Source organism: Lycium barbarum, chromosome 2 (genome assembly GCF_019175385.1).
Source record: "Lycium barbarum isolate Lr01 chromosome 2, ASM1917538v2, whole genome shotgun sequence".
Taxonomy (NCBI): Eukaryota; Viridiplantae; Streptophyta; class Magnoliopsida; order Solanales; family Solanaceae; genus Lycium; species Lycium barbarum.
The window spans coordinates 38,508,060-38,516,490 of NC_083338.1; positions in this window are offsets into that span (position 1 = coordinate 38,508,060).

Genomic DNA, 8,431 nt, shown 5'->3' on the forward strand with positions numbered 1-8,431 from the left:
AAGTTGTTGCCTAGTAAGCTTAAATCAAGGTGGTCTGGTCCATTTGAGGTGGTAGGTGTTTCACCCCATGGAGCGATTGAGTTAAAGTCCGGAGATGAAACTGGACATTTAAGGTGAATGGGCAGAGATTGAAGCAATATCACGGGATGGTTTCGGAGGATAGGATTGTTGACCGATACTGGTTGAAGCACCTCGGAACGAACAATGATCTGGTGTACGCAGATCAAGAGTGAATGCTACCACCGTTGTGTCGCGATGTTAAATCAAGCGCTTCTTGGGAGGCAATCCAAGTGTAATGTTTATTTTCATTCTTGTTTCTGTTTGAATATAGGGTAACATTTGTTTTGGTGCACGAAAAAAAAAAAACCTGAAGCCTGGACAAAACTAGACTTATACGGACCGTATAATTTTATACGGCCCATATAATCCAGTCGTGGAAGGTAAGGAAATCTGGCAGAACACTATTTGAAGACTTCCTCCAAATACGATCATTTTAACGGATCGTATAATATTATACGGGTCCTATAAATGATCGTGTAATTAGGATGTCCTCAAACGAGGTTAGTGAAGAAAAAATTGAAGTTACACGGACCGTATAATGCTATACGGCCCGTATAACTTCCAAAAAAAATTAAAAAAAAATCGAACAGAGGGTTTTTAAACTTTCCACCTGCCCCTTTTTCATCTATCGTTCATACTCCCTCAATTAAACCCACGATCACCAACCCACGATCCCATACTCTTATCCACTTTCACCCATTAGAATTTCACTTTCCCATACCCATAAATTCATCCAAGAAACCATCAACACCCTCAAAATCCATTCCCACAGTCAAAGAACCCTCTGTTTAAGGTTAAATTCGTGTTCTTCTTTTTTTATTAAAAAAATCTGCCATTGTTGTGCACAAGGTGTTCTTTAAGGACCTTTGTCAAATTCATCAAGGCACAGGTATGGTCCAAAAACGCAATGTATGAAGGGGTACGAGGCCCTGAGCAGCTAAGGGCCGAGGTCGAGCCCACGACCAACCAGAGACAGACCTCCGTTTGCAGGATGAGGGGTCGGACGATGAGGTCATACCAGTGAAAAAAGTTAGGGGGACCAGCAATCCTCATCCCCCAACCATGACTCCTTCCACCTCGGAGGGAGAAGAAAAATCTGGGGATAGGTGACTCCTCAGATGATGAGGGGGATTTGAACAAGTGTGGCTTATCTGAACCAACAGACACCCGAGCTCCAAACTCTGATGCTTCGCCAGAATCAGCACACGGCAAGCGCTGGTTGGTTCTGCGAAGTAAAATACTACCAGAGGATGCTTTACGGTTTGGAGTTGTGAGGTCAAAGGCACTGTACGAGGAAGGTCTGTCCACTATTAAGCGTGGGGGTGAGCCGAATCGCAGCATATGGGAGGAGAGGCAGTTGGTGTTCGAGGGTCTGAAAGCTCTTCCCAACACGACCGAAACACTCCTATTCTACAGGTTAGAGGTGTTTGCTGAACCTGCTGGGGTGTTTTGCCCAGAAATTATGCGGGAGTTTTATGCCACCTACGGGGCTGAGTTATTGAAAATGAAAAAGCCCAGTCAGACTAATACTGCTCTCCCGTTGCTTGATGAAATTACGGTGCGGAACGTCAAGGTTGACATTTCAGCTGAGGCTGTCAACAGATTTTATTTTGGAGATGACTTACAGGCACCGGAGGATGAGAAAGAGTACTTCGATAAGTTGGATCGCCAAAATCATCGATTGGTAATCAAATGGCTTGCTACGGTAATTGCCCACTCGGAGGTAGATTGGGTGACTCAACAGATCCCGAATATTGTCAAGGGTTCACTCAATAAGGAAGCTCGATTCTGGTGGCACCTGATGAGGTACAGACTGTTAGTGACCAGAATGACAATACACTCACAGTTGCTCAGGCAAAAGGCATTGCAGCGATAATGAGTCGGTATCCAGTCAACATGGGACGTATGATAGCTAATGAAATTCGATGGAGAGCACCCCAGCCTATGACCTCATTGGCATTCCCGTGCCTTATCACGGAGTTGTGTAGACGAGCTCAAGTTGTCTGCATTCCAGATCGGGCCCAATGTATCAAAAACAAGAAATTTGGAGATTGGCAAAAGGGTAAAAATGGGGATGCACCGAAGATATTTGTGGTCCCACCTAAGGCAAATATAGGGGCTCCACCCGAGTTAGAGTCTGGGGCCATGGGAGTTACTATTGCTACTTGTCACGACCCAACCCCGTAGGCCGTGACTAGTGCCCGATCTGGGCACCCAAACACATTCTAGTATATAGCAGAAGCCGACAAGGCTTTATTTCCAATTTAGATAATTTCCAAAAAAACTTTCGGCAGAGTTTCCTTTGTTTTACGGACTATCCCATATACCCTGCACGCAGAAAATACCAACAAAGGCCATACAGGGCCAACAAAGCAACATTTAAATATATGCGGACCGGCCGCCGCGGCGAATGGGATCGCCCAAACACAACATGAGCACACAACTGTTCAGAAAGACCCCAACCCACAAACATGTCCACAGACCTCTAAACAGACCGACAGAATCATATGACGGGACAGGCCCCGCCGTACCCATGAACGAGAATATATATATATACAGTAGTGACAGACTATACCAAAAGATGGGCTCTGGATAAGAGAGCGCTCCAAAATAGCAGAATAAGATCCTAAGCGGACGGATCAGCAAACCTGTCGTCTGTACCTGCGTGGCATAAAAACGCAGCCCCCGAAGAAAGGGGGTCAGTACGAAATATGTACTGAATATGTAAAGCCTGGATTACAGAAACAGAATCATAACTGGTACATAACGTACAGAAAAGTGAGTAAAAAATCCAAAGTATCAAATACATATTTCCAAAACATGCAGAGTGTGTACAGAAACATATGTCATATTAAATCCGGCCCCTGCCAAGGGACTCGGCAGACAGAACGTGGCCACCCTCCCGACGCTGGTGCCACAACACAGAAGAATCAGAATAGGGGCATAACCCCGTAACATAATATGTCATATCAGATGGCCATAGCAAATCATATCAGAACAAGCGTACATGGCACAACATACTCCACAAACCCATGTACACGTATACCTGCCCCCTCACATCGAGGCACGGCGAACAATGTAAATGATCACGCTTGACAACATATCCTGGCCCGGGCTCAGTGTGGGAAACATTGGGGCATCCACGAATGGAATAGTGAGAGACTAATGCAATTTAAAATATCATAAATGTTTTAGTAAACTCGATGAGGCATATCAAAGACAAACCGATCCAATAAAGTCGAACGGGAACATAATAAACGAGTTTCGGATATCATAATGAATTACAGAAGTATAACCTTTCTGAAATCGTTCCGAGTGTCAAAACAATTTATTGGACTCAATGGAATATTTAAAATAATGTTTGTTAGGTAATTAGAATAGTAGTCAAAGCGTTTCTTTTAAGAACTATTCGAAAAGAAGGCTTAAGTACATGAAGGGCAAAACCGGGAATAGCGGGCCCACCTCAGGACAAACAAGGCGGCGGGCTCAAATTATGCCCTTTTAAGCTTATGGGGTCACGTAAAAAGGTTCTACGGACATTCTATAGCTTCCCAAGTAATTTAGAGAAAGTTTGCATAATTTCAGGGAAAGCACACCAAATGGGCTCAATCTTACTGATGGAAAAAGCGAGATTTTCAATTGCGGATTCCGAGGGGCAGAAAGTCTTCCGAGGCCCGAATCCAATTCTACTACACTTAGGCATGCCAAAAGACGGATCGGGTTAGCTTTACATACCTTTTGAGCTTTTTAAGTCTATCCAAGCTCACTTTCCGTTTCGTCAAAAATCTGCAAATGGTCACATTTACCAATTGTGAGTTATGGATGCCATGATTTCAACTTAATGCATGTTTGTCTACCGAAATTTCGGCAGCACCTCCCCTATACATATAGCACCCCCGAGAATTTAAATCGGCTCAAAATCATTAACAACAACCCAAACAACAACATTAACATCTACAACGAACATTAGAAACACAATATGGCACAACTAGTTCTACTTGCCGACAATTGCCATAACCTTCATTCCAACCCAACCTTTCAAACTAATATCAATGATTTCACATTAATTAACAATCAAGATCATCACAATATAGTTTTAGAAACATTTCATATCGCTTTCCTTAAGTTATACACTCGATATACATAATATACAACTTTCCGTCAAAGTCATAACTTGTGCAAAACATCAAACCTTTGGCATACAACTTCATAACATGCTTCCAACTTCTAAACTCATCAATGATCATCACAATTACACACTAAACAACTTAATTCATTTCTATCCCAAGCCAAACAGACCCTACGGCCATATGCCTATTTTATCAATATCAATTAAATTCATCCAACTCTCAATTCCCATATGCATTTCATCACAATCACAACTAAAATATAACATGAATTCAACACATTATAACCACACCATACACACATGCCCACGGCTACAAGCCATATTCCAAACCCACTTTGCAAACTTCCATTTTTCCATACAATCAACACATTTCTATATACTACAACACAAACAAGCCTTCATAACACAAAGATAAGGGAGAAATTCTTACCTTTTCCTCAAGTCTTCTTCACTTGGAGGTATGATCACTTTGATGATTCTAATGCTTCTCCCTGCAAACCAACTATACCAAGTTACAAAGGGACCTTGAATTAGTGGAAATTCAACAAGAGAAAAATTTTTAGAACAATATTTTTGGTAGCCAATTTTTCCTCCCAAACCCGAGACCTTCTTTATCTTCTTCTATTTTTGCTCTTGTTTATCTTGTTTCATACTTATCATAAGTCTTCTAATGTATATATTATAAAGACTTGGTCACATGACCAAGATATGGGCTTCGACCAAGGCCATTATAGCCGGCCAAGCAACCCTCTTTGGGCCTCAATTCATTTCAATTTGTTGAGCCCAATAACTTGTAAATCACATTTTGTAATTCCCGAAACTAATTTCCAAAATTCCAAAATTTACCCTTAGCCTTATCCCACACTTTCACAACAATATTTTTTTCATGCACAACTCCTATGTCAAATAAAAATTAATTATAACCTTATTTCTTACAAGCCAAGAATATTTCCAAATTATTCCAACGTGTTAAAACACGGGATATAACACTACTGATCCTGCGATGCCTGAGGCGGGTGGAACTGATGCTACAGCTCAGGCCCATGCCACTGATCCTAGTTCTGAGGCGATTTAGGGGGCTGCTGGTACCACTGCCACCACTGATCCGCCACCACCTCCTGACCCTGTGCCCGCAACTTCTGCGGGTCCTACCACTTCATCTACTCCACCTCCTGCAGCGCAATCAGCGGTTGATTTGTTTACATTTTCGAGGGAGAGTTACCGAGAGTTGGCCTTCAAGACTTTAAAGGCTGAATTTTTTTTTGAGGTAATCATGCTCCAACTTAAGCCCCAAATAACTAAGCAAATCAACATTGCCAAGAGAGAAATTCGGGAGGAATATGCTCAGTCTCGCGAAGTTTTCCAATCACGATTGGATGGGTTTGAGATGAGGTTGTTTGCTTTGGAGCAGTCAAAATCCGGGGACGGTTTAGCTACATTTCATACGGAATTGGAGAAGCTTAAGGCCAAATTAGATGAGCTGAAGGTGCGCGAGCGAGTAGAGGAACTTGTTTTGGCACCTCACACTAACTTTGATATTGATATCCCAGTCCAAAACCTGCTCGACTCTGGGGATAAAGGAGAAGAAGGAGAGGAAGGAGATAAGGCGTGGGGAAAATGGCCACTGAATGCCGTAGTTGAGAATGTGAATGAGAGTAACAAGAGGCTGCACAAACTGGAGGAGAAGATGGTGCAAGCCGCTGCCTTGAATTAGCTGCACGACAACTATCCATATCCAATGGGCACGTCGGGCAGCCGGCCCCGAGAAGCAACGCCTGATACTGCTGCGTCTGAGGTAGCATAGTCCCGAGTCGAGGAACATAGAGCCTAGGGCGCTCAGGTATCCCTCACCATTTTTAATATTGCACCTAGAGCTGATGCATTTGGGACATTGCATGATTTTCAGTTGAGGGGTGGGGCTACATGATCAGGTTGTTTGTTGCACATATTTGTGTAGGAACCCCTTCGGCTTTTCTTTGCCAGAGTTCTTTTTCCTGACGGGTTTTATTTTGTTGAAACTAGCATGTTTAAGATGTTGTTTAGGTTGAGTAGAGTCATTTTGACTTAGTTGGTATTGTTCTGTAACTGATGGCATGTTGTGATTGTTTGATGAAAAGGTTGGACCCCTCGAAAGTTTGAAAAATGCATACTTAGAACAATTAGTTGTTGACATGATTGATTCTTTATATGACATTATGATTGTTGGGGTGTTGTGTGCGATAAATGACTACTTAGGAGGTCACAATTGTAAAGATAATTGTCCTTATGCCAATGTGTGTGTGAGTTGTTAGTTTAATTCTGTTTAAGCATGTATAATCTAGAACTTGCCTGGTTGGTCTTGTTTGAAATTCGAAAGTTAGTTTGGTTGTGAAATGATTTTAGGCTTTCTTTGTGTAAATAGTCACTTTGCCTAAATAAGCCTTACCAGAAGCTGAAAATATCACTAGTTTCCCTTTTTGAGCCTTTTGACCTTTCTCTTGGCTAGCCAAATATGAAACCTCACCCATTGTGAAATTTATCCATCTTCATACCCATTCCCTCCTTGATGCTACTAGATAGACGAGGCAAAGTGCCTAAGTTGGGGGTGAATTAAATGTGAAGTAGATGTTAAAAACATAAGTTGGGGGTGGTGGAGTTTGCTAGTGGAGATTCAATGTGGTAGTTGCATATATAAAAAAAAATCAGAAAATTGTCACACAAAAAGATTTGCAAGTTGGATAGGAATAAAACCACATCGAGGTTGAAAACTTGAAAGAAAATAAAGGGGTTGGAAAGAAAAGAAGTGAATTAAGGTGAAGAGATGTTGTAGTGTTCAAGGAGGGTGAGTCACTAATATTCAAAAAGTATCATACCCGTCCCTAAGCCTACATTACAAGCCAAAACAAGTCCTAATGTGATCACAACCGAACGAGCCAAGGATGAAAACATAGAAAATAAGGGCAAGCCTATGGTATTTGCATGTGTAGATATGAATTTCTTTGTGAGTGTGTGTGTTTTTCTCTTCTCTTTCGTCTTCGTCCCATTCTTGTTGTATATATGTGTGTTGGGACATTTTGTGGTCTATGTAAGGGCATAAGGATGAGAATTGAGCAAAATAAAGTGACCGCCTAAAGTAGCGTTTGTGTGTATCATAATGTGTTCGATAATGTAATGTCATGCATTGAAGCTTCATTATTAGTCATAGCATTCTTGAGTTATGGATATTGCTTTGAAATAGAAAATTAGGGTGGTCCTTTGAAGAAACACATGCATGCCAGTAGTTCAGAGTCAAAACCAATGTAGACATTGTTACTCTACGATATCTAGATGTTAGTTGAGTCCTAGTTGCGTCCGCTACTTGCTTGAGGACAAGCAAGGACTTTAAGTTGGGGGTGTTGATGTGCTGGGAAATTATGGCACATTTGATACTCTTTTACGAGAAGTTTTACTTGTTTTTAGGCAAGTATGTGCTGTTTTGATGTGTTTTTGACATGTTTCACGTAAATCGGGAAGTTCGGGTTCAAGGAGTAGAAGTTACAGAAAGATTGCACTAAAGCTGGATTTTCACGGTCCATAGAAAGATGCACGGACCGTATTTCTGGTCGTACAAAAGGTGGCAACGTAACAGAATGTCACAGTGGATAGATGCTGAACCACAGACACTTATACGGACCGTACAATATTGTACGAGCCGTATAAGTAGATGCAACGATATTGGAAGATGCTTCTGTTACACCTCGAAAATTTATCCGTGAATGCACAATGAATAGACCAACGAAGAGTATGAGTGTACGATGTTTTACTAAGAAGGGGATGACTACTTATGAGTTTTGAAAATGCGAAAGTTGCCGATTTGCACTTCGGCCCAGTTGGTCGTAAAATAGAATATGGCCCGTAAAGTGGTTTACGAACCGTAAACTACTATCGTCTTTCAACATTCCAAAGCTTCAACTTTCTGCTAAATGTCTAAATGGTTAAATACGACTCAGAATACGGACCGTAAATCGAAATACGACTCGTAAACTGTGACCGTAAACCACCATGACCTCGAGCAAACCTTTCTGGTTCTGTTATGCTTAAATACGGTCGTGAAAGACGGACCGTAAACCAGAATACGGCCCGTAAACTGGGTTTACGGTCACTGTGCACTTCGACTACTGTTCATAAAAATCAGATTTTAAGTTAAGTATAAGGGACCCTTTTTCATTCCATTCTTTTTATTTTCACTCCACACTTCAAGAAACATCTAGAATACTCTCTAAT